The sequence below is a fragment of the Giraffa tippelskirchi genome, chromosome 4 (assembly GCF_054371585.1).
Source record: "Giraffa tippelskirchi isolate mGirTip1 chromosome 4, T2T-mGirTip1v1.2.pri, whole genome shotgun sequence".
In the NCBI taxonomy this organism is placed as follows: Eukaryota; Metazoa; Chordata; class Mammalia; order Artiodactyla; family Giraffidae; genus Giraffa; species Giraffa tippelskirchi.
In genome coordinates this window covers 210,182,539-210,194,269 of record NC_137278.1, presented here as the reverse complement: position 1 = coordinate 210,194,269, position 11,731 = coordinate 210,182,539, and the positions used below count along the sequence as shown (strand labels likewise).

General features: G+C 53.5%; 1 non-coding gene across 1 annotated transcript; it reads right to left on the bottom strand.

Moving 5' to 3' along the window:
• Positions 1-9,103: 9,103 nt before the first annotated feature.
• TRNAC-ACA (transfer RNA cysteine (anticodon ACA)) lies at positions 9,104-9,175 on the bottom strand. The gene has a single exon. It is a non-coding gene; the product is annotated as a tRNA-Cys (tRNA).
• Positions 9,176-11,731: the final 2,556 nt, after the last annotated feature.

Sequence of the window (11,731 nt, the reverse complement as noted above, 5' to 3'; positions counted from 1 at the left end):
AAATAGACGGTGTTACAGGCAGGGAGTTTCTGAGCCATCTTATGCCCTAAGGCCACCACTAGTGAGAGTCTGGTAGTGTTTCACATTTACATCAGTCACAACATAACCATGGGAACAAGGTGGGCGGCAAACTCCGTAGGACCAATAGCAATTAGTCTCATGGAGGAAAGGGGTCTCCTGCCTGTCTGCTATCACGACACCAATTCACCTTCAGGCCTATCCTCCCGGTAAGTTTCCAGCACAGAAGACCTTGGCCTCAAGGTTCAGAGAAATTATTCACGTGAGCTAATCAAGGGTGAAAGCAACTTCCACCTAATACACTCTTTTCTGGAGTCACAGAGCACAGGGCCGTTACTGGGGCGCACCAGGGTCAGTGTGGACTCGGGGGTGTCCCAAGTGTCCTCCAGAGGGGTGGGATCTCAGTGTCCTGGGGCAGAGGGTCGGTTGCCAGCACCTGGCAGTTGTCCTGCCCACATCGTACTAGGGGATGAGGTCACGTCCTCAGCACCCAACATGGGGTGTTGGGCTCAGCACCCCTGTGAGCCCCTCTTCGATGAGCCCCGAGGGCAGCACCTGGTGGGTCAGGCCGGGCTCCTCGAGGTCATTAGGCTGTGAGTCATCAGAGCTGCGAGAGGTCCTGAGGCCTCCAGCAGACGTGATGAGGGAGAGGGCGGCAGGCCTGGGGCCCCGTCTATCACATGCCGACAGGGACATCCTAACTCGGGGGTCAAGAGAGCTGCTCCACCCACCCTGGGCTCCGCCCACTCAGGTGTGGGCTCAGGCGTAGAAACAACACACCTGGGTGTCAGAATGATAAGCAAATGGTGTTTGCATCTTCCTCTAATTTCTAAAATAACGTCTATTTTTTTCATTATAAAGATCATGCACTTTCAGGATAAAAAACAGATATGCACAAAAAATTCAAATGAGAGCTCACGTCTCTCCCAGCACCTGCTCTGGCCCCGTGGGGGACCAGGAAGCCCTGGGGGAATCCACGTGGGCTTCTCCGCCCCAGTGCTCCTAACATAGGGCCCGTCCCGGGCGCTGCGGAGAGCTGACCACGACCCCAGTCCCTACCCACTGCTCCGGGAGCAGCTCCCCAGGCGTAACCCTCAGGATGTCTCCAGATGTTTCAGAACATTCCCTGGGGGCCTGGACACCCCCAGTTGAGAGTGACTGGCTGGCCTAAGCAGAGATCAGATTAAGAAAGGGCCCAACTTTGAGCGTGGGGACCAGGAGGCGTCTTGGGGGATAGATGCTGGAACATTCTTGGAGGTTGAGATTAGACACATTCAGGAACACCTGCCAAGATAGAGGTCACAGATCAGGGTGCCAAGAGTTCTGAGGCCCCCTGAGGGGAAGGAACTGCCTGTGTGTGGCTATGCCCACCACCCAGGGATCCGGGGCTCTTTTGGGACCAGTGTATAGAGGGGAGGCCTCTACAAGAACAAGAGAGGTGACCTGGAGCTGACGTGGCCCTGACCCCCCGGGACGAGCTGTAGTGAGACGGCCAAGGGCCCGGGAGGGTGGTGACCGTGGAGGCCCTGGCCGAGGAGGTGCCTAGTGACTCCAGCACAGGGCCTCCCAGGCAAGCTCATGCCCTGCACCTGCTCCAGAGGCCGGAGCCCAGAACCCCTGCCCCCGCTGCTGGCCTCCAGCCTGGATGAGGACATCAGCACAGGAGGGAGGGTGAAGCTGACCCACAGACACAAGCAAAGAGGATGGCCTGTGGGGAGAGCGGAGCCCCCGGCCCAGCCCCCAGGCCCCGGGAACTGCTCCTTGATCCTGGACTTGGACCCTTCCAAACCACCCCTTGCTGAGCTGACAGCCACTTTCTGTCCCTAACAACCAACCAGGCCTGACCTGAGCCCGGAGAGGCCTTCTCTGAGGGGAAGGGCCGGCCATCAGGGATGCAGGCTGGGTTCTGCTCCCCACCCACCCCACCCACCCCCACTGCCCCCACCAATGGGAATGGATGCAGAGTTGAAGGGAAGCTAATGGGACAGATTTCAGGAGCAGATGGCCCGAACGGTTTGGATCTTCCCATTCAGCAGGCTGATGCAAGGTGAAAACACACCGACTAGCAGGGCTTAATCAGCAAATTAATGAGAAGTCAGCATCTGGTGACACTGGGCGGAAGGGCGGCGGCTCTGGAGCCCGGCAAAGCCGGCCCTGGTCCTGCAAGGCTCCCTCTAAGCTGTGTGACCTTGGGAGAGCCCCTCACTTGGAGGACAGGTCAGAGGGGAACAGCACCTACGATCACAGCAAGGATTACACAAAAGGATGCGAGCCACGCAGGCAAGGTACCCGAGCGCAGCAAGAATGATAGACATCAGCATCATCACAGCATCATTCGTATCGACCTGCAATGATCAGAGGAGCCCCAAAGAGAGGGCGGTGCCAGGAACCCACGCAGTACCCCCCTCGCCCACCAGTTCTGTTGGCATCGTAGCCAGGCTGGTTGTTGGGAGGGTCAGTGCATTTGACATCAGCGTTTAATTTCTGGAAATCATGGCACTGACTTGAAGTAAATGAATATTCTAGGGTTTAACAGTGTTTGCAAAGAACAGGACAGCGGAGGTCTCCTAGGAGGACATTGCTGGTTTTCTTGCTGAAGAGCCTCCTCCCACTGGAGGCAGCGCTGGGGTGGTCAGACGATATGGACGGAAGGCCCAGAGACAGACACCACCCCAGGGGAGCCAGAGCCTGGGGTGGAGGTGGGGACACGCTGTGTTCACCATCTCCAACCCCCCTTCAACGGCAACCACAGTTCACGTGGTACAAGGTGGCATCACTGAACTATCACCACTGCCCTGCAAGGCGCTGGACTCATGTCCCAGGGTTGCTGTAACAAGCCACACAGACGTGCTGCTCAAACAACAGAAATGCCTGTTCTCATAACTCTGGAGGCTGGAGACCAAGGGGTCAGCAGAGTTGGCTCCATCGAGGCCTTTCTGTTGGACTTGCAGACAGCTGTCTCCTCCTTGTCCTCACGTGGTCATTTGTCTGTGTCCCAGTCTCCTCTGCTTATAAGGACACCAGTCACATTGGACTGGGGACACCCTAAACACCTCATTTTAACGTGGACCTTTCTCCAAACATAGTCACATCTGAGGTCCTTGGGGTTAGGGCTCCAACATGGGAATTTGGGGGTTGACACAGTTTACACCATAACCAGTGGTTTATGATCCCAAATTCACTGGTGAGAACACGGTGCCTTCAAGCACTAAGGTCCAAGACTCCCTCGCTAGTTAACCTCCGTCTGGGTCTCCTTGGCTGAGAAGCCCATTCACCCAGTGAACACTTGTGGAGCCCCTGTGATGGAGAGGAAGTGGGCATCCCAACCTCTGGAGCTCATGTTCTCGAGGCCATAACACTTCCCTTGGCTGGACAGCGGAGTCCACCTGCTTGAGGCCGTTGTAGGGACTGCCCCGGGTGCAGGCCAGACTGAGCCTGCCCCCATGAGGCAGATCATGTGAAGAAATGGACTCAGCACAGCAACACCAACTTCTCGCATCTGTGAATGCCACACGCTGGGGTGGCCTTCACCATCTTTCAGCGATGCCCTCGGAGCCGGAAGCCTGGGGAGGGCTCACCCCTGGACTTCCAGCCACTCTGGGGGTGCCATCACCTGAGGTTCTGCCCCTACCCAGACCGCCCTGCCCTCTGCAAACTCTCCCAGGGTGTGAACACTACAATCAGGAAGGGGCGAAGGTCGGAGTGATGGCTGGGGGGTGACTGGAGTGGGTCTAAGCAGACAGTCAGTGGAGAGGAGGGAAGGCTTCTGAGCCCAGGCACCCATGTCCAGAGCTGGGGGGCTGTGTAGCCCCGCAAGGCAGGTGGAGAAGAGAGAGCGTGGTGTGTGGGGGTGGGGAGTGGCTTCAGGAAGCCCCTCCCAGTGAGCACAGCGCCAGCTCCTCCCAACGTCTTTCTCTGGAGCTCAGCCCTCCCTGGCTTCCTGGTGAAGAACTTGTCCCCTCTATCTCTATCTTTTAAAATGGGCACTCAATGCCTTATCAACAGATCCTATAACTTCCTTGAGACCAAGGAGATAAATAGACCAGAGGTCACAACTTAAGCCCTGGATCTGCCTGGGTCTGGGTGACCTCTACCATATCACCTCCTCCCCACCCCACCCCTCTGTAGGACAAGTCCCTAAACCTGCCTTCTGTGGTGTCACAGACATCATGACCTCAGAGGTGGCCACAGCATTTTGGTGACGATAAAACCCTTGGCAAATATGAACTGTTATTGTTGTATTCCTTCCCTTGGTGCAGAGAAGAAGCTCGTAGGAACCGTATGAAATGTTGAAGCAAATTAAATTTTCGTCTGCCCCTTGATACAGGACCAAGTATAATTGAATTTCCGAACTTTCACCAGCTGTTTTGAGTGGTAGGAATATCTAGGGTCCTTGTGAGTCCCTTTTTTATTTTGGAAACATTTGAACCATAGTTCTTTAAGTTTATAGAGGGATCCTCAGGATAAAACCTCACAGGCGTTATGTTGACTGGCCTTAATGATGAGTCCTGAGGGTTACCCTGGGACAGTCAGCCCTGGAGTGGAGGGTTTTCTGGAGAGTACCCTGTAGGGCAAGAGGTGGGGCTGACCTGAGAAATGCCCAGACTGGGGACAGAAGACCTCGGGCTCCTGTGACTCCCCATGCTGTGTCCCAGAGGGCTGTCTGATCACCTGCTGAGACTCAAGAGGGCAGGAGACCTGATTTCCCAGACCCTGGAACATTTCACATCTTGGCGTGGATGGTCAAGGATGGAGTGGGGGATGGGCTTCAAGCCAGGAGTGGTCTCAGGAAAGCTTGGAGCTGGGGGGCTGCCCACCCCACTCTCAGCAGCCTCCCTGTGGGAATGGTGATCAGGCCCCTCCTTCAGGGACCCTCAAAGCCACATTTACAATCTGTCCAAGAGAGAGCCTTCGTGGCGCAGATGGTAAAGAATCTGCCTGTAGTGCAGGAGACCCAGGTTCGATCCCTGGGTCAGGGAGACACCCATGGAAAAGGGAATGGCTACCCACTCCAGTATACTTGCCTGGGAAATCCTATGGACATAGGAGCCTGGTGGACTACAGTCCATGGGGTCCCAAAGAATCGGACATGACTGAGCGACTAACACTCCACTTTTTTCAAGAGAAACAAAATAACCAAGAACGTGGGGCTTGAAGAAGGTAGGTCCAGGTTCATGGCCAGCCCCAGTGGGGTCTGTGTGGAGCCTTCCGCCTGCAGAACTAGAAGCGGTCGCCCCCGAGGCAGGCTCACCGCACGGGAGGCTCCCTCCTTCCTTCCTTTTTACGGTCTGATTAGAATTTAAGCAGAAGGACTCGGAGAAAAACTTGGGGGGAGAAGCAGGCCTGTTGAGCCCCACCATGGTGTAATTTAAAGCAGTTTTGCCAATTGAGCAAAACAGTCAGAGGAGACCAGCTGAGGGCAGGTGGCTGAGAAGTAGTTTTTTTTTAGATCACTTGGGCAAATGGTTTGTGCCCCCTCAATGTGACTTATGTGAGGTTCGATGTTCCCCAACGGCCATTCTTCATTCGTGAAGGGGAGGAGAGGGTTGGCGGGAGCTTAGAGATCTCACCGAGCATTTTCGCTATCGATTTTTCGGGACTGGTTGACGAATGGGGCCATTTGGCACAGGGATCCTAGGGAATTGGAGGGGGTCTCAGGTCTGGTGTTGATACAGGGGCTGAAATGTGTGTTCCTGGCAGGGAGGTAGGGAAGACGAGTCCAAACACATCTTGTCTTCTGTACAGATAAACCTCAGTCCCAGGAGGACACCTCGCTTTACAACCAGCACATAACTCACGGTAACATTTTAGGGAGGTTTTACCGCGGCACGTTAGAAAACGTATTTGGGGGACCTCTCTGGACGTCCACTGGTTAAGACCTCACCTTCCATTGCGTGGAGGTGGGCTTGATCCCTGGTCAGGGAGCTCAGATCCCACATGCTTTGTGGCCAAAAAACCAAAACATAAAACAGAAACAGTACTGTAACAAATTTGATAAAGACTTTAATTAAAATGCTCATTTTATATATATATATATAGTCCGTCTAGTCAAAGCTATGATTTTTTCAGTAGTCATGTATGGATATGAGAGTTGGACAATAAAGAAGGCTGAATGCCGGAGAATAGATTCTTTTGGACTGTGGTGTTGGAGAAGACTCTTGAGAGCCCCTTGGACTGCAAGGAGATCCAACCAGTCCATCACAAAGGAAATCAATTGTGAATATTTATTAGAAGGAGCTGATGCTGAAGCTGAAGCTCCAATACCTTGGCCACCTGATGCAAAGAGCTGCCTCGTTAGAAAAGACCCTGATGCTGGAAAAGATTGAAGGCAGGAGGAGAAGGGGACGACAGAGGATGAGATGGTTGGATGGCATCACCGACTCAGTGGACATGAGTTTGAGTAAACTCCAGGAGATGGTGAAGGACAGGGAAGCCTGGCGTGCTGCAGTCCATGGGGTCCCAAAGAATCGGACATGACTGAGCGACTAACACTCCACTTTTTTCAAGAGAAACAAAATAACCAAGAACGTGGGGCTTGAAGAAGGTAGGTCCAGGTTCATGGCCAGCCCCAGTGGGGTCTGTGTGGAGCCTTCCGCCTGCAGAACTAGAAGCGGTCGCCCCCGAGGCAGGCTCACCGCACGGGAGGCTCCCTCCTTCCTTCCTTTTTACGGTCTGATTAGAATTTAAGCAGAAGGACTCGGAGAAAAACTTGGGGGGAGAAGCAGGCCTGTTGAGCCCCACCATGGTGTAATTTAAAGCAGTTTTGCCAATTGAGCAAAACAGTCAGAGGAGACCAGCTGAGGGCAGGTGGCTGAGAAGTAGTTTTTTTTTAGATCACTTGGGCAAATGGTTTGTGCCCCCTCAATGTGACTTATGTGAGGTTCGATGTTCCCCAACGGCCATTCTTCATTCGTGAAGGGGAGGAGAGGGTTGGCGGGAGCTTAGAGATCTCACCGAGCATTTTCGCTATCGATTTTTCGGGACTGGTTGACGAATGGGGCCATTTGGCACAGGGATCCTAGGGAATTGGAGGGGGTCTCAGGTCTGGTGTTGATACAGGGGCTGAAATGTGTGTTCCTGGCAGGGAGGTAGGGAAGACGAGTCCAAACACATCTTGTCTTCTGTACAGATAAACCTCAGTCCCAGGAGGACACCTCGCTTTACAACCAGCACATAACTCACGGTAACATTTTAGGGAGGTTTTACCGCGGCACGTTAGAAAACGTATTTGGGGGACCTCTCTGGACGTCCACTGGTTAAGACCTCACCTTCCATTGCGTGGAGGTGGGCTTGATCCCTGGTCAGGGAGCTCAGATCCCACATGCTTTGTGGCCAAAAAACCAAAACATAAAACAGAAACAGTACTGTAACAAATTTGATAAAGACTTTAATTAAAATGCTCATTTTATATATATATATATAGTCCGTCTAGTCAAAGCTATGATTTTTTCAGTAGTCATGTATGGATATGAGAGTTGGACAATAAAGAAGGCTGAATGCCGGAGAATAGATTCTTTTGGACTGTGGTGTTGGAGAAGACTCTTGAGAGCCCCTTGGACTGCAAGGAGATCCAACCAGTCCATCACAAAGGAAATCAATTGTGAATATTTATTAGAAGGAGCTGATGCTGAAGCTGAAGCTCCAATACCTTGGCCACCTGATGCAAAGAGCTGCCTCGTTAGAAAAGACCCTGATGCTGGAAAAGATTGAAGGCAGGAGGAGAAGGGGACGACAGAGGATGAGATGGTTGGATGGCATCACCGACTCAGTGGACATGAGTTTGAGTAAACTCCAGGAGATGGTGAAGGACAGGGAAGCCTGGCGTGCTGCAGTCCATGGGGTCACAGAGAGTCGGACATGACTGAGCGACTGAGCAACAACAGTACACACACACACACACACACACACACACACACACACACACACACACATATGTATATATGCATATTTGGTCTTTGTCCTGGGTTCCAGACAGAGCTTCTAAAACCCTTGGAGTGTCTTGAATGATAGGGGCATCTTTTGTTTTTCATAAGAAGCCCCTCTGTACCACCCCTGAGTTGATGCTAACAGGGTAACTCAGGTGGGGTCCCCTCGATAGTATGAAGATGGGACTGGTTAACAGGTAGATCCCATGATTAAGCATTGGAACTTTGAGCCCCACCCACCAACCTCCAGGATGGGGAGGTGGCTGGAGACCGACTACAGAAAGTCTTAGACAACAAGTCGTGATGAGCTTTGGGGTCAGCAGACACCCGGAGCTGCTGGGAGGGTGGTGTGCTCATCCCAGAGGGCCTGTGCCTCCCTGCCCTCTCCCCCACCTACCCTTCCTGGGCCTCTCTTCCACTCAGCTGTTCACCAACTGGACCCTTTATCATTAACTAGTAAAAGTGAAGTGTTTTCTAAGTTCTCTTTGTCATTCTAGCAAATCATTGACCCTGAGAAAGGAGTCAGGGGAGCCCCCAGTTTGCAGTCAGCGGCCTGGAAACCCCCTCTGTGGCTGGTCTCTGAAGTGGGGGCTGATTTGTGGGCCTGAGCCCTTAATCTGTGGGATCTGCACACTTAGTGTCAGAATTGAACGGAATCAAAGGACAGCCAGCTGGAGCAGGCAAACTGAGAACTGGTTCATGTCAGAGAAATCACACACCAAGAATCATGCAAATAGAGACCAATGAGAATGATCCAAATGATAATGATAAACACAACCCACAATAATGAAGTCAAACATACATAATCGTGATGCCATCCTGGCCGATCACCCAGAAGGGCAAGGCACCCTGCTTCCTGGGCGATCAGAACCCCCTGACTGTGTCCACTGGGGGTGTCGTCACGGTCAGTGTTAACACACTGGGAGGCCAAAGGGCCTGAGCACCCTGAGCTCTGAAGGTCAGGTAAAGCCGGAGAGAAAGGCGGGGGTGGGCAATGTCCAGCTGCAGTCCTGCAGAGAGTCTGCCGAGCTTCGGCCTGGCAGCAGCACAGCCCTCAAGCCAGCACTGGGGGGTGGGGGCGCCCCACCAGGCTCCTCCATTCATGGGGTTTTCCAGGCCAGAATCCTGGAGTGGGTTGCCATTTCCTTCTCCAGGGGATCTTCCCCACCCAGGGATAGAACCTGGGCCTCCTGCATTGTAGGCAGATGCTTTACCATCTGAGCCACCAGGGAAGTCCACACCCCATTCAAATGGAACATCCCAGCCGCCCTTGGAACCACAGATGCTACGCTTTGTGGGTCATTCTACAGGCACCTCCCGGCCTGTCCTGTACTGGGAGGTGGGGTCGGGGGCAGGGCAGGACGGACACACCCATAGCAGCTGCCCTCGGGGGACTCTTTGCGACCCCATGGACTGTAGCCCGTCAGGCTCCTCTGTCCATGGGATTCTCCAGGCAAGAATACTGGACCGGGTTGCCATGCTCTCCTCCAGGGCATCTTCCCAACCCAGGGATCCAACTCGGGTCTCCTGCATTGCAAGCAGGTTCTTTACCATCAGAGCCGCTGATGATAGGCTCAGGAAATGAGTCTTCCAAGGGGGTTTGTGTTTTTTGTTGCTGTAAAACATCACTGATTGCTTAACTATTTCTTTCTTCTCCTACTTGAAGCACTATTATCATAATACACCACCCAGGAAAAATACACACATGTACACATGTACACAGACATGCACATACATGTACACACACATACACCACATACATGTATACAGCACACACACTCACATTAAAAGCAACCACCTTCCCAATGGCCAGTCATCAAAATTGCCCAATATGTAAAAAGTGCCTGCAATATGGAGAGAAAAAGTGATATCTGGGATTCTCGGCTCTATGGATTCAGAACCCAGTGACCTGAGGCATTGACAAACCTCAGACTCAGCTTTCAGTCCAAAGTTTCATTTCCAAGCTCAGCTCTGGAGAAACGAAAGTGGCCCCAAATGGCTTATCCTTGCAGGAAACAGGAGAAACGATTCAAACGCAAAACAACATAAACTGAGAAGACACACAGCATGACGCACGCTGGGAACGCTGGGGGTTCAGTAAGGACGAGTAGGAAGGAGAGGGCCAGCGAATACAAACACTCATACGCTCACACTCACACACGGCGTCAAAGCAGGTCCTGGCGAGCACAGCGAGAGTGGGTGCACGGCCAGCTCGCGATGACAGCTTCCAGGAATGGGGTCAGGACAGGAGGCTGTCACAGGGGAAAGATGGGGAAGCCGGGAAACGGGTCAGCCTGATCCACTTAAAGACACATGGAAGCCGCATGCAGCACGCGTTGAAGCCAGACATGTCAGTCCTTCACGACGGGGGAAACGGTCCATCATTCATTAAAAACACTGCCTAAAAGCCTTGTGTTCAGAAAAGCCGCTGCTGTGTTTTGGAAAAATAAGCTATGCTTGACCAGCCACTCTCAAACTTACAAAATGTTCAACACACACATAACATATCGCGTGGCTAAAATCCAGTGCCACCCCCATATCGCCCATCACCACGTGGGTGAAGCTGTCCAGGAGCTTCAACGAGATGACAGTCCCAACTGTCACTTCCCGTCTGGTCGCCGCCTCTGCAGAATGGCAGCTCCTAAAGCACCAGGAACTCCCATCGGAAGAACAACGTCTCCCAGACGCTCACAAGAGAAACCCTGAAACACAGCCTCCCGTCGAGATCACCCTGTAATGAGAATGCCACGTGCTTCACCGTTCCCTGGCTGAAGGAGGGCTAGGCTTGGAGAAGACGTCCCACCACCCTCCTGAGTGTCAGCAAACCCATCACACCTTCTCCCCCGAGATGTCCTTTTGGGATGAATGGCAGTGCGAGCCTTTGCTGTGGTCCCAAAGCACTAGAGGGCTTCCCAGGTGGTTCAGACGATGAAGAATCCGCCTGCAATGCAGGAGACACAGGTTCGATCCCTTGATGGGGAAGATCCCCTGGAGAAGGGAATGGCCACCCACTCCAGTATTCCTGCCTGGAGAATCCCATGGACAGAGGAGCCTGATGGGCTACAGCCCATGGGGTTGGGTCGCAAAGAGTCGGACACGACTGAGCAACTAAACAACAAAGCACTTGAGAGTGTCAGAGCGAGAGGAATAAATTCACGGCTCAGCAACGAGCTCATCAGATGGTTCCGTGAGCAGGGGTGCAGGGCCATCCGGGGCACAGCGGCTGCACAGGCTGGTGGGAATGTCGGTGAGCAGTTTGAGCCGGCCTCGCGAGGGCAGCGAGAAGAATGTACTGCAGTCCATAGAAACAGCTATTTCTCATAAAACAACAAGGGAAGTGAACTGGAGCCGGAATAGGGACACAGGCTGCTCATCACATCTGACTCCGTCCTGCAGGTGGCACGCGGCAGCCACAGGAGGAGGCTGGACTGAGCCAGGGCTACTGAGATGCTGACCCCCGGCCCTTCGGTCTGCGGCAGGAGGCACCCACCTGGAGCAGTCCCCTGTCTGCTGTGCGCTGAGGCCGGGCACAGGGGGGCACACTGGAGATGCTGATCTAGGAAGGGGGAGTCCCTGTGCACCCCCCACCCCAGCTCTCAGTGGGAGCCAGTGGCTATGAAGCTTTGTTGAGGGTGACATTTTACATGGTGGGTTCAGGCCAGCAGGTCTTGCCCGCCTCCTCCAGGAAGCCTTCCAGGTCCTGATGCAAACAGGAGCCAGAGCCAGGAGGGTCTGACCCGAAATGCACTGGGCCTTCCACCCAGGCTTTCTGGAATCTTCTCCCTCTG